The sequence below is a fragment of the Rousettus aegyptiacus genome, unplaced genomic scaffold (assembly GCF_014176215.1).
Source record: "Rousettus aegyptiacus isolate mRouAeg1 unplaced genomic scaffold, mRouAeg1.p scaffold_m13_p_13, whole genome shotgun sequence".
Taxonomy (NCBI): Eukaryota; Metazoa; Chordata; class Mammalia; order Chiroptera; family Pteropodidae; genus Rousettus; species Rousettus aegyptiacus.
Genome location: NW_023416288.1, coordinates 24,783,427 through 24,809,724, shown reverse-complemented (window position 1 = coordinate 24,809,724; position 26,298 = coordinate 24,783,427). Strand labels below are relative to the sequence as shown.

The 26,298-nt window shown below is 36.1% G+C and overlaps 1 pseudogene; it reads left to right on the top strand.

Annotated features, from left to right (window-relative positions):
• The first annotated feature begins 24,997 nt into the window (after positions 1-24,997).
• On the top strand, positions 24,998-25,120 carry LOC118611036 (annotated as a pseudogene).
• The last annotated feature ends 1,178 nt before the right edge of the window (positions 25,121-26,298 follow it).

Genomic DNA, 26,298 nt, shown 5'->3' with positions numbered 1-26,298 from the left:
TACTTTTCTTTAACAGATTGGGGTACAGTTACTCTTGAAAGGGTTTAAAGAAATGTCTCTTTTCTATAAAATACAAATTTCTAAACACTAAGAAAAGAGTAAAAAGGAGGGTGCCAAAGGAATAAATCTCAAAGAATGAGTATTTTGCCAACAGGTAAAGAGCAATGGAGAAGGCAGGAGTAAACACAGGGATCCTGAACACTGGGTCCTGTTTTCCCATCTTGCTGCTAACAGGCCAATTTGGGGACTGCATGCTATTTTCCTAACCTTTGTAATCTTACTGGAGGGGCTATGAGTCTTCCTTCCAGACCCTAGCTAGACCTCCCAAAGCAACAGCTAAATTCTTACTGAGTTTAATGATGTCTTCCTACTTTTTCATGTTTGCAAAAAGATAAGTTGAAAAAAAAAAAAATAGTAAGTAGATGACACCTGGTAGAAAGAGGACCGACCATACTTGGAGACGAAAGAAGTAGGTCGATGCACTAGGTCTGCCAGTTAGAAGCTGTGCGATTTTCAGCATACCATTTTTGCAGTGTTGTAGTTTAGAGTAAAGAAAAGAAGAAAAAAAAAATGTTCGGTAAGAATGTGTAGGTCTTATCTGAGCCTCAGTTTGCTCATCTGTAAAATGTGATAAAAATTCCTAACTCTGGGGTGAGGAGAAGGTGAAAGGGAAGCCCTGTTAGGAGATGAAGTTATGTATGTGAAGCACCAGAACTGTTTGGCAGGTTCTGTTTCACTAATCAGGTGCTTTCTTCACCCATTCCCCCTTAGAGGTTTTCACAGCCAGGCTGGGGAGCCAGCCTTCTCTTGTGATCTGTAGATACCATGATTAGTGACCTAAGATCCCCAGCTTTGTGGCTTGTGCATTCTAGGAACTGTGGGGGGTTATTTGAAGGAGTAACTGGAATAACATATGGTAAACTGAGTTTTACATAATTTTTTTTAATTAAGATATTTCCTCAAAAATATAACTTTAGATTTATATTTATCATAAGTCAGCTCTCTTCACTTTTATCAAGTCTTACAGAGATTTATATAGAATTGCTGAGATTATAAGAATTCAGAAATCCAAATACAGAAAGCAGTAATTACTTTTTTATGCATTAAAATGCTAATCCATGCATTTTTCATTGTTTTATTTGACTGATCCCAAGTATGTTGGCAGAATTTTGGGGGAAATAAGAAAAAAAAAATCTAAAGGAAGACATCTATTTTTAGCTTCCCACTAAGCCATTTCTTGCTTGGCTGTAGTGATTCCAAAATTGGTCACACTTTAGTTTGAACTGTTCATCAAGAGGAAAAAAACAAACTTGTAAAATGGATTTCTAAGTCCGTACTAAGAAATTGAATTGTTTTTTAATGCAAGTACAAGTAAAACGGGCCATGGCAGATATTTATCACCATTTGCAAAACAATCGGTCTATCCCGTTCCCAGCTCCAACCTGCTGTTGACCCTGTTCAGGGTCCTGACACCCCAAAGAGAGCAAGACAGGCTTCCTCCTGCTCCCTCTGCCTGTTGGCTGGGGCCACCCATTGTCTGGCTGATGGGATCCTGGAAACCAGCCGGAGCTGCGGCCTGCCTGTGTGGTTTAGTTTTGTTCTGTTTTGAACAATCACACACATTTTGGCCTAAACTGCAGATAGAAGACGTCTTTTATTTTATTAACTTAGGAGAGAAAAATCCAGAAAAATGAGTTCTGGATGAAGTTGTCTAATGTTATAAAAAATAAGTTTGGGTAAATGATTAAAATCGAAAAGCATAGTAAAAGGAAAAGGCGGGGGGGGGGGTAGGGAGCTAAGCATGTCAAGCCTATGGGAAGAAATTTTCAGAAATACCATCAACTTTATGCATGAACATAAGTTTAAAAATAAAAATAAAAATAAATCAGTCCGCTTTTCTCTCAGAAGCTACAGAAGAAAAGTTTCCTTAAAGTAAGTGTGTAAAAGTTTAGTGTTTTTAAAAGCATCAATGTACAGTTAATTTAAAATTATACATGTGGTGTGTGTGCATGTGTGTATGAAACTGAACCACATCAAGGAATTCACATAGATGGGAAGTCTCAGAACTACCTTGCAAAGATGATGTCAGCAAGCAAAGGGGAGGTGCAGAGAATGTGTTTTTTAGTAAACTACAATAAAGGAGTTCAGAAAGGCATAAGGCTGGCTGTCAGGAAATGAGCTTAAGCAAAGGAAATAGGAGATGTCTGGTTCAAGGGATTTGAAGGAGGCTTTTCCCAGTGGGTGCTTTTGTTTTGCTTTTCATGCTAAGTCAGGATACATGCTTTGTCTTTCACATGCACAAAAAAGAAATACCAAGGTGATATGATAACATCTGGGAGAGTATTAGCCCCAAGCTTTTTCTGGTACAGAAAGCTGTTCACTTGCAGCCTAGTGCCAGTTTTTCTTGATTCGGGCTGAAAGGCATGCAGAAAGAGGAAGGAATTATTAACAACAAGTTGAGCACTGATGTGTGAGTTTTTTTTTTTTTTTTTTTTTTTTTTCCCAGATGAAAACAGACGCTGAGCAACTATATTCTCTGGCCTAGGAATTTGGATCAGGACATTGAAAGGGCATATCGAGTCATCTGCCAGGATACCCACAGGCCCAACACATGGGGATGTGTGAGGTGTGTGTGTGTGTAGCTTACTCCCTCCCATAACGCCATCCAAAATTAATATACAATCTACTTTAAAACAATTTGTCAGAGCTTCCACATAAATCCCATAATACTCACCACTGATTTTACCTTTAACCCTTCCTATATAGAAATTTTGTTAATGCTTATAGGACATTAGTCTCCAGAGACCAAAGAGTATAGCTGACTCCCAGAGAGAAGCTGAGACAAGAGGCTATATGGCCCAAGAAAGAGAGAAAAAGAACGTTAGTTCCTGACCAATGTGAGGCCAGCTATGTCCTGCATTTTACTTTGATGAGAGCCACCAGGATACCCCTATTAAATGCCTAACCCAGGTTGAGCACTTAGGAATTTGAGTACAACCTGTTGTTCACTGAGTACACAACCTTATAATTTTGTCACCAAGACTGAAGGATTTCGAATGAAACAAAGTATCCTTAGATGAAAGATTATTTTTTATTATTATTATTATTATTATTATTATTATTATTATTATTATTTGCTATGGAAAAACTACTGGGCAAAGATGGGAATGCAATTATCACTTTTTCAGAGTTCAGGGACTGCCCTTACTGAGACTGGGAAACATGTCCCTCCAAGACTGAGGCCCTAACTGTCTTCCTTGTGCCTCATGTTACCAGCTCTCAGGGAGGAGCAAGTTCGGCCAACCTCTGGCAGTTCTGATTGCTCTCCTCAGAAAGGGCTCGGTTCCAGAGCTGAATGTCATGAATATGTCGGCAGGCATCTCCACCTGTCTTTCGCTTCCCACTCCCTCCATCCCTCCTCATACCACGTTAAATCTTACCTTCGCCCAGGAAAACTGATCTTAGTTTATTGGTAGAAGGAAAACGATTAACTAAAACATTTGGTTTAAGCTAAAGAGTAGCAAAAAGTACCCTCCCAGGAATGATACAGTTTTAAGCTTCTTGGAAAGTCAAAGGAACAAATGTTTATTGATAGGATTTCTGTGGATGTATTTTTGGCTAAGGCCATTCCTCATTTCATACCTTGTACAAAAATAGACTATTTTATTATAAACAAGGCTTGCTCTTAGCAGACTTATCCCTTAATGGAAATAGTACTTTGATAACACCAGTGTCTCCAAGGAAGGCCGCCTCCCAAAAGGTGTGGATTAGTGGGGAGGGCTAACCAAAGAGGAGCCTGTAGGTACTGCCTGGTTGGGGAGGGGCAGAAAGCTGCAACGGATATAAAAAATGAAGGCCTGTTTATGAAATCAGCTACTTGGACACAGAGCTGTCTTGCTCACGTGTTAAAGGAAAGCAATGGAGTACCCTGAAAGTGAACAGACTCCACAGTCAAAAAAATCTGGGTTTGAATATCGCCGCCCCTCCCCCACTTACTGTGTAGAGGCATCTGGGCACATTACTTAACCATGTTGATATGTGGTTTCTTTATTTCAGAAACACCTATGTACATCCTGGGAGAAGAGCTAATATCTGAGGCACAGAGGGAGTCTGTGAAATAAAAGATATTAGAGTCATAGGTATCAAGATTTATGACAGTGTAGAAATCGTGGTGGCCTAGGGCTTAAATTTTCTTTCCTCATAAGATTTCTATCTAGCAGCTGGTCGGTCAGCAGTCCTACCAGAATTACATTACTCACCAAACCTTACTTCTGACCTTACCCACAGCAACACTCCATTTTTTCCTTTCTTTTTCCTTTAAACTTAAATGCAGACAGAAATGGGCTGTTTATAGCCACTACTCTGGGCTATAAATCTTGGAGGGAATTTGGGTGCTGGTTTGGAAGCTCGGGGTCCAAGAGAGTATAACGAATCAAAAGGGTGGGAGTTCTAACGAGCTGTATGGGACAAGTGAAGGGATTTTTTTTTTTTTTTAAGGTAGAATAAGCAACAAAACAATGAAAAGGGCAGCTGTGGACAAATCCGATGACTTGCTACATGTCTGGAGGAAGAAAAGGCTAAAGACTATTTGCTGTTAAAAAAAAAAAAAAACGTAAAACATAAAACAAGCTAAAGGGTTCTGATTCCTTCAATAGACCCTAGATTGAATCAAATCTCTCTATAAAACTATCATATTAAAGATTAGAAAAGGTTAACCATAATTAAAATATATTTTATAAAATATTTAGTCCTAAAAAAAAAAAAAATTAATTCTATCCAGATAAAACCTAGTATCTTTTTCTGAGGACAAAGTATGTCTGAAAGCAGTTTTGTCATATTAAACAAAATAGCAATTACTGTACATGATTTAAAAATGTTTTTATAATCAAGAACACAAATTTATTGACTTATTTACTCAGTATCAAAAAGGTCTAATTCCTGGGAACTTGTTTTCTAAGGAAAATTTTACAAAATGTAGACATTTCTGAGAGAAATACAAGGATTTTTAGAACATTGTTCAGTTGTTCTTAATACTAATTAAATCTAATAACCAAAGTGAAACTCTAGAGAAAATAAAATTTTGATTAATCTTTAAGAGAGAAGAAAAATGAAAAGGATAAATGAGACATTATCAATATCTTGATCTTAATATTCATTCACTTAAAGAATATTTTTGAGTGTCTTCAAGATGCTATGCTCTGGAGTATACAACCCTGAAGAAGACAGATACGTTCCCCATCACCAAAGTGAAACAAAGGAAGAAATTACAATTGTGATAAAGCTACAAAGAGGAAAAACTGAATCTAAAGGAAGGCTCCTTGTCTCAATTAAGTTTTTTTTTTTTTTTTGGGGGGGGGGGTCCCTAAAGCCGGTTAGAAGAAAAAAAAAAAACTAATAAAAGAGTTGAATTCTGTAAACAACGGAATGCTGAGGGACTTGGGGGTGGCAAGTGGCAAGACTACATACCAGAGAAGAAAGACTCTAAAGGTACAAGCCTGGATGCAAAAGAGAGTGTACTACTCTTAGTGATGAAAGAAATACAGAATTGCTGGGGGGTGGGGGAGAGGGGAGAATCAAAAGAAGACTAATAAAAGAATTTGGAACTCAAATTCTGGCTAGACAAGTCATAGAAGGTCATGCAAGCCTTATAGAAGTCAATATTCTAGAGATGTCGCAAGGCCACGAAAAAGTTTTTAGTAGAAATATGACTTGATTTGATTTGCATTTTTAAAAGATCACTAATGTGGGGTCGTTGGTGGGCTAGAGGGGGTAGCAGTGGATCATGGCAACAACCAACACGTGTGAGCTTCCCATATGCCCTACACAATACAAAGAGCCTTACACAGGTCACCTTAAGTAACCCTCATGAAAACTCTTTGAGGTAAATACTAGTTTATCCCCTCTCAATAGAAGAAGAAACTGAGGCTGAGAAAGGTGTCAACAAGCAGGGATTTTGAAACCTAGAAGTCAGACTTTAATACCCATACTCTATTACTACTTATTGTGGATAACAGAAAATTAGTTAGAAGCCTTTTATAGAAATTTGGATAAAGGATACTGTGGCTTAAACTAGGGGGTGTGGGAATGGGTTCAGAGAGAAGAGTGAAGATTTAAGAGATACAACATACATTCACATACATTCGAGAGCTGGAGTCCAGGAGGTAAGAGGGAGGAGAGCGTTGATCCCCGTTTGAACATTTGGGTAGATGTTACTCCCTATAAGATAAAAATTACTTAGCAGAGGAGTATGAAAATTTTACTTTTGAACGTGTTACCTTTAAAAACTTCCAAAAGGAAATGACAAAGAGGCTCTTTACTGTATGGGTTGGGAGTCCAACAGCAAGGTCTGGGAGGAGGAGGAGAATTTGAAAATCTTTAGGAAGCGTGTGGTAATAAAAGCTACAGGAGAGAACAAAATCTCTAAGGCCAAAGTTTTCAAGTGCAATTTCTCCAAGATTTACTTGACGAACTTGTTTAAAATGCGATTCATCGTCCTGTCTCTCTCTTCCTCCAACCATCCTTGCTCTGCATGTATCCAGGAAAGGGAAGGCAGGTGACCTATGCGATTGCTCAAATAAGCTTTATGAAATTCCAGAAGAAGGAGAGAATAAGATAAAAAGAGGGAATATAAGGACAGGGCCTGATTAACATTTAAAGGGTAAACATATGCCACCTCAAAACATGTAGCTCTGGCATAAGGATTTTGAGCTAAAGTCAGCTGAGAAACGACAGACAAAGGAAGAGCTCTCTGCTCTCCCTTTTTCTGCCTAAAATCAGGACATAAATTTCCCTTTGTAAACATGTTTCCCTGCTTCTGCACCAAGAGGTAGCAAAAAGATGAGTTTGTATAACAAATCTTGTTAAACAATCAACATTTGCCATATGCGTCATCTTCCCATAATTCACTGCCCTTTGTTAAAGTGGTACATGAGCCATCCAGTCTAACTGCTTCTTTGGGTTTTCACTTCTTTTCTGTTGTGCCTCTATTCATGTAAAATGAAAAATAAAATTGTATGCTTTTTTTTTCCCTGTGAATCAGTCTTTTGCAAATTTAATTTGCAAGCCTCCAAGACTGAACCTCCCCTTCATATGTGAGGAACTCCCAACAAAACATACGAAAAAATAGCAGCCAGAATGATGAGGACTAGAGATGAGAATTGTGTAAGGAAATCCAAGCCCGGAGAAAGTTGACAACAATGTCAAAAGCTGACATCCTGTCAGCATATCTGAGGACCATTCCTGTGCCAGTCCTGAGAACCCCAAGGAGAACACACATAACCACGGTTAAAGGAGAGCCCATTACATCTGCCTGTCATAACAGGCATTATTGTTTTATGCCTTATATACTTTATTTTACTTAAAACTTATATAGACTCCATATGGCAGGTATTATTAATATAATTAATTACAGATAAAAAACTGAAGGATATCTAGGTTAAATTATATGTCTCTGTTTCTATTTAATAAATGGTAGACCGATAATTCAAACCCAGATCTGTTTGATTCCAGTGGCAATCTTTCAGCTACAGAGTATGTCATTGCCTTTTAGTGTTGTGTCAGAGCTATGTTTAGGAAGCATAAAAGAGGACACATTACTCAGAGAGGTGGAGATAGAAGTGTCAGGAAAGTTACACAAGAGCCGAGCTTTGAATGAGAAGGCTTGGCCAATCACACAAGGAAGTAAAGGTGTTTGCTGTAAATCAGTACTTGCAGTCAGGAATGAAATGAGAGAGTATCAGCTTCAGGACACTTGTGAAGCACAGAGTTCACGTGAGGGAGACAGAGGATCTGAGGGGAAAAGAATGGAGGTAGGAACTTTATCATGAAGAGGAGCCATTTAAATATTTCAAATAAGGGAAGATTTTTGTAGGACATTTGTGTCAACCGGGTGAAGGATGAATCAGAGGAAGAGGAGGAGAATGAACACAGCCTGAACAAGTCAGAACCTGGACAGTGGACTGATTGACCAGAGAGAGAAAGTGAATATATCAGAGAAATCACGAAGGTACAAAATAAAATGAACTGGATGATTTTGATCAAGGTGTGTGGGGAGGTGACAAAGAGGGGTAAGTGGAAGGGATACAGTTTTCTGACTTGGGCAACAGGATAATTGGCAGGAAATGAATGGGGGAAAACAGACAGAGAGAGAAAAAAACTATGACTTCAGTTTTAGTTTGATTTGCCTATGGAAATTCCAGGAGGACATGTTACAAAGGTAGCTGGCTGTTTGGGACTGACACTTAAGAAGAGGTCTGGGCCATGGCTGAAATCATGGAGTATGTAAACAACAGTGATCTCCAAACTCACCTGACCATAGCAAGCGTTCTGAGGAAAGTTTATACTCTCTCCTTCTGAAAAAATTTTGAAGCTCTGTCAGTGACTTTTCCTCATTTTTTTCAGGAATTGAATAGTCATTGAAGAAAACAGGAAGAAAGCAAAGCGGGGTCCCCTATCTGAGTCTTCTCCACAGTCTTTATTATTCTACCAAAGATTTTTTTCATCAGTTTGCTTAAAAACTGCTAAAATATCATTCATGAGGATAAACAGATTTTATCTAACACAAAATCTATTTTATGACTCATCTCCTTTTTTTTTTTTTATTCTCCAGTTTTCAATTGCTTGGCTTGTGAATCTCCAACATCCAATGACTTCTGTTTCTTAGTTTTGATGTATAACTGGGATTAGACACAGGAAGAAAGGTGAGGAAATTACGGTTGTGCCATCTTTTGTATTGTGACTTTTTTTAAGTAATCAAAACAATTCTGCTATCATGTGAAATTGATAGCAAATTGTTGTCAATCTATGAAGGTGATGTTTAATCTATGAAGCAACAGGTTACTAAAACATTGCTTTAATTTCTCTCTAAAGGCAACAATGTCACAAAAAAGCAATTTTACATCATTTACCCTTGGTGTGACACATGTATTCTTTGAGAAGTTTGGACAGAAATGTTTCACAATTTTCTTAAGTGATGCTTTTAAAAGGGAATTTCCATAACAATTATGGAATTATTAAATGAAAAGAGTCACATTGCTAGACAGGAAGGCCCATCCCAGAAAAAAAAAAAAAAAACAACAGATTTCCCGTTTGAAAATTACTACTGAGAGATTGATGAGGTAAGAAATAAGATGAGTAATTCTACTTCAAGAAAAGAGAGACCTTCCCCTTCTTTTCTGGCATGAATGCAACTTTCCTGTAGAAAGACAGATCAGAATATACAACCCAGTTTTTCTTTTCGTGATGTACTCAGTGATTTGATATGGATCAAAATCCTGGCCAAAGGAAAGGTAAATACCATCAGATTCTCACTAAATTGTTAAAATTAGGAGTATTTGGTCTACTTTTTCCTCTCTCTAGATTTCTTCTCTTTGGGGGAATTTCTATAGTTGTACATTTCTTTCAATTACTTAGGATCATATTATAAAGGTTATAAGTAAATCAACTTTAGCAGAGTCTGTTGAATTCAAGGCTACTTAGTTACCACCACTCCTAGTATATTTGATTACTTCTCAAAGGCCTACTCGGCAAAAGCAGGTAGTCTAAACTAGGCATGCATATTCAGGGAACAAACAAAATAAAACAAAATTTCCTGAGCTGAGCTTAGAGAAAAAGCTTATGGCAAGGAGGGTAGGGAAATCATTCAGTCTAAGTTCTTTCTTAATCAATCAGGAAAAAGAAGAAATGATAAAACAGAAAAAGAAGTCTTTTGACAATAATCATTATTGATAAAAATATTATCCTTTCTGATTCTTTATGAGTATTCCAGTTAATATAAAAAACTATTGAAATTTTGTTAAGATTGCATGCTAAACATTATTAGGTTCTGTTCAACTCATGCATCACCAACTCCCTTCTTTGAAAATTGCCTTTCCCACAACAGGCCCGATTATAGAACAAGACCTTTGTCCCATTCTGGCTGTTGTGGATCACTGTAACAAGAGCTCATCCAAATGACTCTTTCCTAAGCCAGGGCTGGAGCTGGAATTCAGAAGCCTCAGTCCCTCTCTCCTGGCTGCCAGCACTGGGACGTAACATGCAGCAGGAAAGCGAGTCTGTACAGGGAAAAAATATGAAAGAGATGTGGGTTGATGCAGAAACAAGAGACCACAAAATAGCTTGACCGAAAGGGCAGATGGTGGTTTAATTAAGATGGACAAGACTAGGAGAGAGCGAAAATTAAAAGTCCTTCTTTGTCTATGTGACAAACATTGCAATTGCAGAGATGAAAGGAGATGTGAAGTGGACATACATGAGAGGAGAGAGACCAAAGCTAAATCCAAGGTCCCCCTGGCATTTAGCAGTTGAGTAGAGAAGGAAAAACCAGCCAAGGCAAGCAAGGAGAAACAGCCCATGAAGCAGAAAGTAAGTTAGATAACTGTGGGGCCACAGAAACCGTGAGATTAGAGTGTTTCCTAATGAGTGATCAAATCACCTCATTCTTAAAAATAAACAAATAGTTCACCAAATGAATGGTATTTGTACTGTTTTGGGCCAACATGAAAGTCACCTATTGAAAATAAAAGATAAGCATATGTAAACCAAAAATTAAAAAAAAAAAAAATACTTCAGACAGACCCTAATGGATTTTGCTATGAAAAAAAAACACAAGAGCAGGTTGTTTCACAACATTTCTTGCAGTGACTGAAATACCTAAGATTACTCTAAGTGTGAGACTTTAGGAAAATGTTAATAATAAAATTTTTGAGATTCACTTTGCATAAGGGTTTAGGAATACCATTTGATTGACAACAGTTAAACCTATTCTGGGTGGAGATGGGGGTCTGATAATGAAAAAGAAGACTATAACGAGGTCTCCTTGGCCAAGGTGGCAATTATGCCCCAGATTGTTTTATGAAGGCTGCAAAGCAATAGAAGAGATAGTGGTAATTCTGCCAAGGGTGGGGAGAAGGGAGCTTCTAAGGCCCGTGGGAGGAGGTGTTTCACTATATAGTGATATCTATCGACATCATCCCCTCCTCTGATAAGCATCCAATATAAATAAACAACATGCTTCTTATGCCAGGATTTCAGTGCAAGTCCTCTGGACCCCCTGCGAACAGCCTGCCAACCCAATCCCTCCTTGATGCAAAGGCTGGGGTAATTAATGAGCTGAATTTCTTACTGATTAAGATCGTGAGCTCTGAATTCTACAAGGCCTTGCGGGAACCCTCATTCTTCCCATTATGAACAGAGTGACCATGACTAGAGATTTAACACTTCTAAGCTTCTCTCCGTCCTCCTTAGTCAAAAGAGGATTACAACAGAAGTTACTTCATGAAGTTTTGTAGAGACTGAAATGAGAAAATGCACATAGCATTGTTAAAGTGAAAACCACAGGCCCAAAAGGGTGTCACTCCTGTTCAAAGCTCATGATACCAAACCTAGATTTAAAACCTAGATCTAACTGCAGCTTCAATCTCTCCCAGAAATATAATCTTAATCAACTCATCTGGAGTTTTCTTGTCAAGCACCATTAAGATAATTTGTCATGTGGGCTCTCTCTGACCACATAAAAAGAAGAGGCATCTGCATGATAAAAACTCTTTTGCCTTCCCTTCCCTTCCCCCTAAAAGAAGATGCCCTGGTCTGAACATGATCTTTCTTTTCTTTGTTTACTAGTTCTTTTGCCTCACTCTTCTTCCTATAAAAACCTTCAATTTTATACAATCCTTCTCTGAGCACCCTTCCAGTTCCTAAATGGGATGCCATTCCATTCATGAATCACTTAATAAAGCCAATTAAATCTTCACATTTACTCAGTTGAATTTTGTTGTTTTAATAGCATTTAGCATAGCGTCTGTAGTCATCATTCAGTAAAAGATAGTTCTGTATTATCTATCATACTGAGTTCAGAATGTAACATTACATAAGATGCACCTGACCCTATAACAGGGTTCGAGGAGAAGAGGAGATTAAAGTCTCAGGAAGATGTTGTTGCTGTGTTGGAAAGCAGGAAGTTTAGGCTACAGCTCAGTCTCCTGGCTCAGCTCTCCTTCCATGTACCACTGCCTTCCTATAGCTGCCTGTGTAGACCAGTGGGTCATTTGCTATCCTAACATATATAAATAGGCACTTGCTATAAATAAATAGGTATTATTAAAAATAAAAGTATGATTTTTTTTCTAAATCAAAACATATTAATCCATTTCTTTCTCACTGATGCTGTGTTTTGTGTGCACGTATAATATATGGATTTCTGAGCCTGTTTTAAGGAACAGTTAATCTTTGCTTAAAGCCTCCACCACCATGCGGGTCCCTGAGTTCCCAATTGTAAGAATCTGCATTATGACAGGGAGACCCTCACTCGCCTAACATCTTACACTGCAGCAGGCAGGCCACTGTGAGGCAGCTGTGAAAATCCAGGGCTCCGGTCAAAGCAAGGACCTCCAGGAAGGACAAAGTGTTCTGTTTGTGAAGCACAAGGGTGTGGCTTTTGTACTAGTAAAATAATCTGAACACAAAGGCCTCTAGATCCTGCGAGCACTGGGCAGTGAACTGACTCAGCGGAAAGTGGTGGGAAAGGAAGTGTGTTCTTAGATTTCCGAACTCTCCAAAGCTACTCCCTCCCCACTTAGTCGCGTCCCAGTTCAACAGGAAGGGGGTTTCAACAGCTATGTGCACGCACGTGTGTGTGTGTGGGCACACACGCACACGCACTATCAGCAGAAGAGAGGATGAGATACGCCCATGGGGAATTATGGTAGAGCATCCTGCCTGCTCTTTCAACTTTTCTCCAGCCTCCTGCCTTTTTGTTGTTTCATTCAAGCAAAACCTAGTTGCTGTCAGGACTGAGGAAGGGAGGCCCTCTCATTGAATTGAACCACCTTCAGCAGCTGCAGTGAAAGAAGCTACCACATCAAACATTCCCAGTTAATATTAGGGGGGTTTCTGAATATTGTGATAGATGCTGTGATTATCAATGTCCGAAAGAGATCTGTGTTTTGAAGGTAAAATATTGCTAGTTACACATTCATTGAGTAAAAATAAACTGGTGAGTTCACATCTATTAAAGGTTTCAATCATGTACTACTTCTTTTAGATTCTACACACATACACCATTGCCACCATCAATTTACACTTTGTATAAACAAAGTACATTTTAGGAATTGTTAATGTAATTTAAGATCCTCTGGTCCCCAGATCTGGAATTAAGGAAAACAAGACCTGCATTATTGAAAAACAGTTCATAATGATTAGATTCTCCTCATAATTGCTCAGCTTTAATTTTACTCAGATCATTTTATCTTAGCCAACTTCACCTCAAGATGTGGAAACTTTTTGTGAAAAAGACCATATAGAACTTCACATTCTGTTAATAAGATTGTTCTGTGGAACTTATACCTCAAGGAAACATATATTCAGAAATAAAAAATAATAATAATCATTTACTAGGATGAATAAGAAACACTATTAATTTACCTTTCTTTAAACTACAGAAAGCTGATTAAAACAAATTAATTTTTAAAACTTCATGAATGAGATATAATGTTACATTTGCAAAAAGGTTAGAAAATATGCATATAGATAAGAGAAGGATTTTTGTGAGTTTTTTTTTTGCCAGAAAACATTGAAAATCAATCCCAGCCTAATGTGCTGACAATATTCTATGGGTTAAAATTTTACACATTCTTGAGTGTTTTTATTAATTTTATTAAAGTTTTTTTAAAAAATGGTTAATATATATATATAATTGGTAGAATTTATGGCCTCTTTTCCCTTCATCAATATTACTAAATGTAAATAATGCAATAGGGTTTTGGTTGTTTTTTGTTGTTTTGTTTTGTTTTAAGGATAGTCTTGGCAAAGCTTTTCTTTCTGTAACTTGATATGACTCTTTTCTTATTCTGCAAGTTCTGAAGGGCACAATTGGGAGCAGTAAAGGATAAACTAACTGCAGTCTACAATTATGTGACAATAGAACTCCATGAAAAGTGACATATGAAATGCAAAGCAGGTAGAGAATATTTCCACTTAAAATGCACTACCCTTAACTCAAGCACTGTTAGTAGAAATGTAAATTGGTGTAGCCGCTATGGAAAACAGTATGAAGGTGCCTTGGAAAATTAAAACTAGCACTAAAATGTGACCCAGCAATCCCACTTCTGCGTATTCATCCAAAGAAATCCAAAACATAAATTCAGAAAGATAATGCACCCCTATGTTTGCTGCAGCACTATTTACAATAGCTATTTACAGTGTTATTTACAGAAAGCAATCTAAGTTCCATCAATAGACAACTGGAAAAAGAAGTGGTACATATATACAATGTAATATTAGTTGGCTGTAAAAAAAAGAATAAAATCCTACCATTTGTGACAATATGGACTTAGAGCTTATGGCGCTAAAAGAAAAAATTCAGAGAGATAAATACTGTATAATTTCATTTAAAGTGAAATCTAAAAAATAAAATAAATGAACAAAGGAAACAGAAACAAACTCATTGATACAGAGAGCAAACTTATGGTCATCAGATGGGAGAGGGGTTGTGGGAATGAGTAAAAAAGGTGAAGGGATTAAGAAGCACAAATAGGCAGTTACAAAACAATCATGGGGATGTAAAGTACAACTTAAGGAATATAGTCAATAATATTGTAATAACTGTATGGTGTCAGGTAGGTACTAGACTTATCAGGGGCATCACTCTGTAAGTTTTACAAATTTCTGTACACCTAAAACTAATACTGGATGTCAACTGTAATTGAATTTTTTTTAAAGTTGTCTTTCTTAAATTAAAATATACTATCTTTGAGAATTTACAATTGCCTTTGGATGATGTGTTTTCATCCCTTGATGAGAGTGTATTGAATGTCTAGTATACAGCAGGCAGTGTTCTAGATTCTGGGACTAGAGTGGGAAATACGACAGACAGGGTTTTTCCTCTCATGGACATTCCTATGAAGACAGGCAACAAACACACATACAACTAAATCAATAAGAGTGGTGAGTGCAAAAAGAAAATTACAACAGAGTGTTGTACTGAAAAATAACCAGGAGATGCCATGCTTAGCAAATAAAAATACAGGAAGCTGAGTTCAATTTGAACTTTAGGTAAACGATGAATAATGTGGCATAAATATGTCCCTTGTGGTATTTGGGTCATATTATTAAACGCCCACAAAAAAATTGTTCATCGCTTATCTGAAATTCGAATTTCACTCAGCCTCCTGCATTTTAACTGGCATCCCTACCTGGAAGATTTCTTAAATTGGAAAGTGGGGAGAGGCTACTATAAGGGAATGTGATACTGACAGCATGCCAGAAATACACAGTATGAAAAGCCCTAGAGCGGAAACAAGCGTGTGTGCCTGGCAAAGCACGCGTGTATAAATCACACTGTTGAGAAACTGTGACGGTCAGAATTGACCAAGAGAATCCCTTCCCACGTTGCACTGCGGGCCTGGTTGTATGCAGGAAACACGAAGGAAGGACGGGGAGGTGGTCAGCAGCGGGAGGGTACGCCCAGTAGTGATGGTGGCAACGGTGGTGACTGGTGATGGAGATTGCGAGTCAGCGTGGCTTGGAGTTTCCTGTGTGACATATTGGAGATCCTCACAGAAAAGGCTAGAAGGAGGAGGAGGCGCTCTGAGAGAACTGTGTGAACTCAAGGTTAGAAAAATCTAGTTAGGAAGAGAGGCTCTGAAAATAAAAGTACCTTGAGAAACTTTTAAGATTTTAATTGATTTCCTTCTATCATCAGGAAAGTCCTACAGGGCATAACTTTAAATTTGCTCCATTTACAATGTAATTTCTTTTTAAAATTGTTTTCTTTTTTAAAAAAAGTAGGGGAAGGAGAATGTGGAACATACAGGGCCAGACAGAGCAATTTTGAGAGAAAAAGAAAAGACAATTATTAATAGGAAAGCCTGGATTTTCCCTTCCATACTTCAGAGGAGTCAACAGTATGGGGTAGGAACACACTTATCAGAGCAGGGAGCTTCAGGGACCAGCACAAAGTGTGCGTGCCTCCAACAACACCCAGCATCTCATGATTTGGCTGGGGGTACTCTGCAGACAGTACTGCATGCTTTAAATACCTAATCAAAATTTCATAAAACTACTCACCTAAGCAGAAAGGTATGTATCTAAAAAACTATTAAGAGGCTCAAATAGGTCACTGCTTCATTCCCACTTAGAGCAAGAATAATTCAGATACTTGATGTATAATTAATACAATTTATAACAGAGAAATTAAAATCTAATTGTTTATAATAGCAAAAACAATTAAAACCAATTTCAGTGACTAGTATTGGGGTATTATTGTTTTGTGGACTATTATGCAGCTATTAAAACTGAGGTAGATATATATAAACTGACTTAGAGATCTGTGGTAACCAGCCTCTTGGGTTGCCTAGGATTGGGGATGGGGACAGTGTTAAAATCAGGAAATTCCCTGACAAACCTGAACCTGTTGGTCACCCTAGAAAGACCTCCAAAACATTAAGGGATAAAAGCAAGTTGTCACTTGTGAATAGTTAAAAAGCAAAACAAGAATGATCTACATTTAGAGGTATATGCATTCAAATACTGGGATTAGGGAGGATGTGGAGACTGTCATCTTTTTTGTTTTATTATCATTACTATTATTACTACTAAAAATATATCTTGCTTTCATAGGTCAAGGAAGAAAGGAAGAAAGATTTTATACTTGTATATCTTTAAAATGATTTTGGATGATTTTTTCAATATTTACTTCATTTCTGTTTATATTTTAGGAAGACTTAGGCCTTCAAACTAATATCATTTTAGGCTGTTAGAAGAATATCACATCGTAGCTAAATTATATATTATATATATTCAATTTAAATAAATTTAATTGTATTAAATTATAAATATTACAGATAAATTACAAATATTACAGATAAAGCTAAAAGGCTCTTTGATAATTATCTTCAACCTCACACCTCATTTAAGAATATTTTTCATCAGTCAAGGATATATTTGACCAGGCCTTTTTCAGCATGTGTGTGTTAAGAAAATATATACATTGAATATATGTATAATATATATACACACACAGTTTTGCCTCCATTTACTTATGTGTGTTTTAAATGTATCATATTACAGCTAGTCTTCTGTAAATTTCCAAGTTTTCACTCAATGATATGTTTTGGAGAATTTTCTAAATCAGTATATGCAGAGCTACTGAATTCTTTTTAATGCCTATATAGTGTTCCATCATATAGATACACTATCACTTAAATATCTTCTAATTAATGAACATGTAATCATTAGCAGTGTTCTGCCATTAATGCTGCCAGGACCATGGTCCCCAAACTGTAATGGTTGCTCATGGAATATTTTTAAATCTCGAGGAAAGCACAGCAACATCTGTCAGACACTACACAAACTACTACTACCATAGCATTATTAAATTTGGACCTATTTCTTTTGTCCTGGGGTCACCATGAAAAAATTACTGAGACACTGAGAGTGCCAGAACTAAGAAGTTTAAGAATCTCTGTGCTAGAAACATCCTTAAATGTGCCTAGGTGTGTAAAATATCTCAGGGCAAGGTAATAAGAAGTGGCTTATTGCTGTTGTTTTTAATTAAATTGAAACTGTATTAAAAAGAAATACTTTCAATATATCTTTACATGGTTTTTTTTCCTTGAAAATATACTTTACAAACTTATTCTCAGCAAATCCTCAGCCAGACTTTCATATTTCAGTTTATCGGGTACATTTACTGTCATTGTGATTTGGTACACCTCATGTAACATTTATTCCTCAAAATTTTATATTTTTAAAGACCTATGACATTTATTATAATTACGGATATTATAATTTAAAGGTGCATTTACTTTAGATATTTGTTGGCAGAAAAAAATGCAGAATATGCTATATTTCTTGATCTTTGTATTACAAAAGTTCAAATGAATGATTTAACAATAAGCCATAATTGTTATATAATATTTATAACAGTAGAGTTTAGTAATGATGAACATAATTTCGATAAGCTTATGAAACTGCTGGATTTAAAAATGAAAGTCTCTTGTTGACACTTCATTTCACCTGCTGAGAGACAGACACTCTTGGCATTCCAGAGATGCTGAGAACATGTTGGGAGCTCACTGTGAAGAATTTAAAAGAAAAGGTACTAACACCAAGTCCTATATAAAAATCTATATAAAAAACCTATGTCAAAATATAGATTTTTAACTGTATTCCCAAATATTTAAAAAATCAATAGAATTTAATGATTTACCAAATCTTTATGGAATATCATTAGCTAGCAAATCTGAGGACAAAGGTCTCCCCGACCATGTTACAGGATATTCCTTCAGTGGTTTCGATGGATTGTTAATTACACACATTACACAAGAGTCATCGACATGAAAGAGGCAAGTCTATCCTGCAACGCTTTATTATCGCTATCATTACTACTGCTGTTCTCTCAGGTATTTTCAGTAAACGCTTGTCAAAAGACTAGTTTAGCTGGAACTTAATCATTATTTTTAAATCACTTGTTACCCTCGGCTTAATGTTTTTATCACTAAAGACAAAATAATAATACTTATTACCTATTTCCTGAGACTCTATATGAAAGGGTTAGTATTATAATTTGCTGAATATTATGCTTGATAAAATAATTGTGAAAATATTTTATCATAGTATTCTTCTGACTAAAGCAATCCAGAGGGGATATCTCGTAAGAGTATCTTTCTTTAATAGCTTTGAAAACAGATTTTCAAAAATTCTTGTCTATTCACATGACATTTATCTTTTTACCAGAGTTATGAATGAAACCAAAGGGAATAGGAAGAAAGCTCTAAAAGAATAAACAAGGTGATTGTGCTAGACTTAGTGACATTCAAATCCAAAGTAAGTAAAGAGAGTTAATTATACCTACACTAAGACAGAATTTCAAGTGATGACTGTGGCAGTTTCTAGATGTATAGAAATGAGTCACAAACTAAGACCTAGGTGCCCCCAAAATATGCATAAATCTTTTACGTGGCTACTCAGACATTCTGAGTTTATATGAATTGCCTATGAACTCTGTGAACTTGTAAGCTATTAGGAAAGTGTAACTGAAAGTGTCACTGTGCTGTGTGCAAGATATAATCATAATGGGCCTCTCATGCAGACTCCACCCTGAGTTTCAATAAGCTTTCAGGAGACCTGAAATCTGTCAAGATGTGATCAGTATCTATGCTCCATATTAAACATCGATGAGAGTAGTTGTAATACTAGTACTTAGTTTAAGAAAGGTCTTTATATTGTAAAATATATAATAGGGAGTATAATATGGTTAATATAACATATAAGTTATCAATTTCTGTAACGCAGGGAGAAAGATAGCTTTAATGGATTTCTTATTATATCACTCTTGCCTTTTTTGTAATCTCGAAGAATATTTCTTCATTGTAAATTGATTTTATTTAAAAATTGAGCATCTCAAGTTTTTGAAAGCCAGTGCTAAGAAGGCACAATGACACTCTGAGCTAGAATCTGACAATTAGAGCAGAGGAAATATTTATCTCACAGATGACTTGGGGCAGACAACAGTTCAAGATTCATTTATCTGGATTTATTTATTTTACTTGCATCATGTAAAGTTGAACCAATCCCTCCCAGTACCTTAACTTCCTTCCTTGGAAGCCATGGAGCAATAACTTTTAATTGGAGAGCGATAAAACCAGCCCACATTTCCAAATTGTTGAGAGGCTTAGCTAATAAGCACGTTTTAAAGACACTTTATACAATGAAGAGCCCTTTAACTAAAATAATAAAAATTGAAGTGATTTGCCTATAAGTCCATTAATTACACATAATAACATAATTAAGCTGCACAAAAATTCTAGAATATTGACGTTTGACAATAGGAGAAATTTTATAATAGTGGCTTTAAAATCACTGAAAAATAATATTCAAAAGAATTATATGGTATTAAATATGAAAAAATTCTGATCTATTGAATTCAGAAGCTACGACCTTGGGGCTAGAATAACAAGACAATGGGCTTTTAAGGAACACTTGTGTTTCCTATTGCTCAGTAACTGTCTTAACTGACCATGGAGGGAGACTATCCTGTCTAATCTTCTGTGACCTTCTAATGACTAGGGCAGGAAAAAAAGATGAAGAAAAAGACAGAATTCAGAAGGCCAACAGAAATGAACATTTTAGCATGTCAATTCTTATTCTTAATGGAGAAGAAATCATTCAGCTGCCTCTATCAAATCTGTTGGTCTCTTCCCTGTGCTCCAGAAACTTTCTGTATTCCTCTTCCATATCCTTTATCATACTATCATAGGAATTGTTATCATGGCTACTTGCCTTATCGAATGCTGAGCTCTTTGTAGCTATGTCTCATTCATCTTTGTACATCTAATGCCTATTACTACTAAGAGGCACAGGAATGAATATATAAAGACAATAGAATATAAAGACCTGAAAAAATTTAATAAACTCCATTCCTAAAAATTTACTTTTATAATACCTATACATAAAAATAAACTTCAAAAAAATCTATTGTTATTTTTTTATTTTTCCTTCCTTCTTTCTTCTCTCTCCTTTTCTCCCTCCCTCCCTCCACTCTTCTTTCTGTCCCTTATTCACTATTTAGTGAAAAAACCATTAGGCAGACCCAAGAGGGCAGGAAGGCAGCCCAGCAAGATTGGCTGCATATAGGTGGATTGAGCAAATAATATATTGAGATAATGGAAGCCAGATTTCTTATTGTCAGAGAAGATGCAAATATGGAAAAGGATGAAGCTATAGTAAATTCTGTAGTGATAGGAAATAGAAATCAGAGGTATCAGTGTATACTCATGGTCATATATATGTGTGTGTGTGTGTGTGTGTGTGTGTGTGTGTGTGTGTGTGTGTGTATGTATGTGTATACACACAGAGAGAAAGGGAGAGAGAGAGGTAAACAGTGGTATGTATGTATACATTTCCTTTTCCAATAGAGGAGGCTGGATGTAGTAGTATCTTAGCAATGAGTATATCGTGCACCCAGATCTTAGTCTTCAGATGCTGCTCTGCTAAAAGAAATAGGCTTTGTGGAGAAATGGCTAATCTCAGAGCAGAAAAGAACAAGATGAGCTTGGATATTCTGACTGTGCCAGAAAGTAAGGAAGTGCTTAAAGAATGATGGATACATGTCACAGAAGCCAGCCTGAAAGGTCGAATCTGGGACAATTTGATCATAAAAATAAATAATGATAGTACAAGTCATGTGCTGCTTAATGATGGGGACACATTCTGAGAAATGTGCAGTTCGGCGATCTCGTCCTTGTACAAACATTGCAGGGTACACTGACATAAGCTAGATGGCATAGCCTACTATGGGCAGCCTGATAGATTTGCTTACATCGGCATCACCAAAGTCTCCAAAATAACTGGCCTATAATCTTCAAAAATGATAAGGCCAAGAAAGTCAAGGAGTGAAGAAGGAACCCTTCCAGAATAAATGAGACATTATAATCCATGGGACCATCGTTATGCAGTGCGCATCTGTACTGAATTACAGCTCATTGAATAAAAGAGGAACTCATGAATCCTCAATGATGTCAATAGATAAATAAATGGGAAGGGGGAAATAAGCTCTTCCTTATGGTTTAATACTAAGCAATTTAAATGGAATGAAGAAATTAGAAAATCAACATTCCTCAAACGATATGATAATAATAATTAATCAGGCAAGAAATAACAATGGATGCTAAAACTAAACTGGTGAATGTGGGCTTAGGAAGAGGATTTTACAGTCTCAGGATTTCTCCCCACAAAATTATTACTAACTTCCAAATGTAAAAAACAAAAATCACACTTTTACAGTAGAGAAACCTCAGAGACACTATCATATTTAAGTGATCAAAGTTAACATCACCAGTAATGAAAATAATTGACATCATGCAGTACATTGACAGGGCGCAAGGAAAATAGCAAGGCATCATTTCTGTAAAATTTTGCCCCCAAAATGCATAACCTGGATATAGTTATAAGAAAACATTCTATAAACCCAATTGAGGGACAGTCTTCAAAATAACTGGCCTATAATCTTTTAAAAATGATGTGGCCGAGAAAGAGAAGATAAAGAGGAGGAACCATTCTAGCATAAATGAGACATCCAGGTACCACAGTTGATCCTAGACTGCATCCTGTATCATAAAGGACACTGCTGAGAGAACTGACCAACCTTGGATGAAGTCTGGGGACGGGGAGAGGATATATAGAAATTTTTTGTACTAGTCTTGCAACTTTTCACCAAGTTAGAAATTAGTCCCAAATCAAAAGTGAAAAAAAAAAAAAAAAGTCCTATTCCTCGACTAGGACACCAGTGATTAAATATTCTAGTAGTTAAGTTCATATAAGAAATAATCTGATGCATTTGCATAACCAAATTTAAACATTGAACGCTCAGAAAGTGGTGACTTTCTAAATGCCTCATCTGTGAATTAGAAGCATTATTATTAGTAGTACTTAACATTCATCCAGTACCCACACTATTGTATATAATACAGCAAAAGTCATGGCTCTTTCAATGAGCCGTTCTCAAAAAAAATAAAAACTTACATATACATAGGCACATATCCAGATGCAATGCTTATAGAGGGATAAAGAGTCATGGGTGAGATCTCACAAAGACAAAATCAGACTTGGCCTATTCCTCTCCCTTTTATTTCAGGTTAAAGGAAGTACAAATCCAGGTGTTCACAGATTACCAAATTACTGCTCTGTAATTTGAAAGGAATGACAATGACATCCTGTTTGTGGTTATGGCCAATTTACTATTGCACTACACCTGTGAAACCCCAGGCCCTCGACAATTCGTCAAGGCCATTTAATTAAAGTGGTAACACTTATTACTTACAAATATTGATGACTTCCAGTATGCACAGCCCTCCATCCATCTGACTTTCAGTTACAAATGGGGTCAGAGGAACCCAATAAAGGCAGAACCTGGAAAAACCTGTCTCTGGATGCTTCTCCTCCCTTCAAACCAGAGCTCCTTGAGAATACCTCTGTAGCTAGGAGACAAAATTTTAGGGCTGCCTTCTGAAAAATTTCTCTAATTCTCTCATATTTATTTATGTCAAAATCTACCTTCTCCTCTTCCAACACTGAGTTTTAAATAAACATTTGCTTTTTATTATACAGCCCACAGATTGCCATATACAGAATTTATACAGATATAAACAATATCATACTAGGGAGAGCCATAGCTCATTCAAATGCTGAAAAATCCCTGAGAATTACATCAATTGACAGAATATCAGGGATTGAAGGGATATTCTACACAAACCATATTGTATTGGGGCACTTCAGGAAAAATTTTATTGGTAAACTAATAACAATAATAAATCAAATGCTTAGTAAGAGTGGGGCAAGATTCTAAATACATAATGAGTAATGACTCTTGTAGTCTTCAGAACAACTCTAAAAGGGAGTATTACTGTTACTCCACTTTACAGCTGGTGATATTGTGGCCCAGAGAGGTTAAGTAACCTGTCCAAAATTACGCAGTTGACAAATGGTAAAACCGGCATTTGAACCCAAGCAGTTTGCTTCCAGAAACCAAATTCTTAATATCAATCTCTCTCTCCTAGACAGTGTTACAAGTCATCACCACCACCATTTTAACCTAAATTTTTTCAGTTTTATCTATCAGGTCTGAAATTATGGCATTTCAAATCTAGGGAACTAAAAATAGTCACTCCAGAATGTATGGGGATCCAGTTATTGTTCAAAATATGTTAGCTAGATTCAAATGATATCAAGAATTTGAAGTATATTTGAGATGGAAATGAAACTTTAATAATTATAAATGGCAGATATTAGAACAAATTAACAAGAAGAACATCAAAAGCAACTTTATTTTTTTTAAATGACAAAAGCTCCACTTGCCACACTCCTCAATTCATGTCCACGCTTGTAAGCATACATGTATCCTAGCAATGATGAAATAAGTGACTTAAGCATTCAATGTATCTAAAAATACCCCAGAATGAGAATATTATGGTACTTAGGAATCACAGAATCAAAGATAGAATCTGTAGTCCAGGAAACAGATTTCTCTGATACTTAAAAAAAAAAAAAACTTGATTTGATAATAAGGAACTACAAAGCACTAAATTATATCTTATATTCTCTTTTTAAATTTCTCATATGTGTATGTATATTTGTGTTGTGTGTTTTATGTGAAATGATGTTAAATCTGTTTACATATAAGTAGATTCACATTCTATAAATGGTTACATAGGCTAGTGTTAAACATTTCTAAATAACATCTCTGAAAAAAAGTTCAGCTCAAGCAACTTTGATATAAATTGAGGAAGAACAATAAAAGTTTTAACGATTGTTATTATTTAAATTTTAACTACGTTTTGTCTGTAGCATCAACAGAATATAGATGCTGTGACATTTGTAATAAATACAGTCTGAATAGAATATACCTCTGAAACACAGAATAATGGGTCTTCTCAAATTGGAGGCTGACAATAACATGTAGTTCCTCCTACCTGTGTGACCTTGAGCGAGTTCCTTAACCACCTTGAGCTGATTGATTTTTTTTTTCTACAAAATATGACTAATAAAACCACTTACTTAAAGGATTGCATAACTATGTTTATGTTTGAAATTTAAATATAAAAGAAACAGGATCTTAGGAAAAAATCTAGCATTGATATGTTAGATGGCCTTCTGGGACTAAGAAACTGAGATAAAGCAATGATACAAACTAGTAACTAGAAAGAGTTTTAGACCAATATAATAACGGTGCAAATGGAGATTATAGTCAACTTTAGAGATCTTTTAAGGGAAGAGATGACAAAATAATTTATTTAAGATCATCTTAAAATGGAGTCAGATTATGTCAATCTTTAAAATTCTTTAATACTTTCCTTTTACAGTAATAAAAGTAAATTCTCTCTGGAGAATAATGGCATCCTTTAGAGGCTCAAATACTACCAAATTTTACTTATAATGTATATTAGTCAGTCAGAAGAAAACCAGAAATGCAATAGGGCAATATTTGAGTGAAAAACAGAAGACAGTCTATGGCCATGCTACCCTGAACAAGCCTGATCCCATCTGATCTTGGAAGCTAAGCAGGGTCAGGCCTGTTTAGTACTTGGATGGGAGACCATCTAGGAAGACCAGGTGCTTGCTGTAGGGATGAAAAATAAAAAAATAAAGGATTGTAAGATGACAAGGTCCTTGCAATCTGTGAGGTCAACCAAGGGCTGCCTTGCCTAAAAATTAAAAAAATAAAAATAAAAAATAAACAGAAGATAGACTCACAGATAATTAGATAGATGTTGGTATTATCTGACAGGGCTTTAAGCCATAAATTGAAGAAGCTGTACAAATCTCAAACAAAAGAAATGTCAAGAAAACCATCCCTGAACATGCTGTCCAACTGCAAAAACTAAAAACAAACAAAAAAAATATCTCACAAGCAACCAGATAATGAAAGACGGAATCCTTCATAAGAACCAAAATTATACTAACAGTCAACCTCCCAACAACAATAATGGAAGCAAGAAGACAACAGAACGATATGCTTTAACGTGCTAAAATGACAAAAACTGTCAATCTAAATTCTACATACAGTGAAAATATCCTTTAAAAATAAAAGCAAAATAAGTGTCTCCACAAACCAAAGATGGAAGAATATGTAGCCCATAGATAATACTAGAGAAAATACTAGGCAGAAGAAAAATGATTCCAGATTATATCTCGAGATTCAAGAAAGAATAGAGAGCAGAAAGGATAAATATGCACCAAATAAATAAGTAATCATCATGTCTTAGAGGATTTTTAATGTGTAGAACTAAAATATACAACAATATATTATGGTGGATTTAAACATAAATAGCAATAATTTGTAATTAAACACATGAAGACTAAGTAAAAGCAACTCAAGTCTACAGCCATGCTACCCTAAACATGCCCTATACCATCTGATCTCACAAGCTAAGCAGGGTCAGGCCTGGTTAGTACTTAAATGAGAGACCACCTAGGAAGACTAGGTGCCGAAGGGGTAAAATAATTAAAAAATAAAAATAAATAAAAATTTTAAAAATTTAAAAAATAAGAGATTGTAAACTGACAAGGTCCTTGCAATCTGTGAGGTCAACCGAAGGTTGCTTCGCCTTAAATTAAAAATGAATGAATGAATGAATGTAAGCAACTTAAATACTCTCATTAAAGACACAATTGTCAGACTGGATAAATGTTTTACTTCGATCTTTCATCTTAACATCTTGCCATTCTCTCTTTTCCTCACAAGTTCCAACCATACAAGTTTACTCTTCGCTCAACTCTATTACTTGATTTTTCCATGTCAGGGCC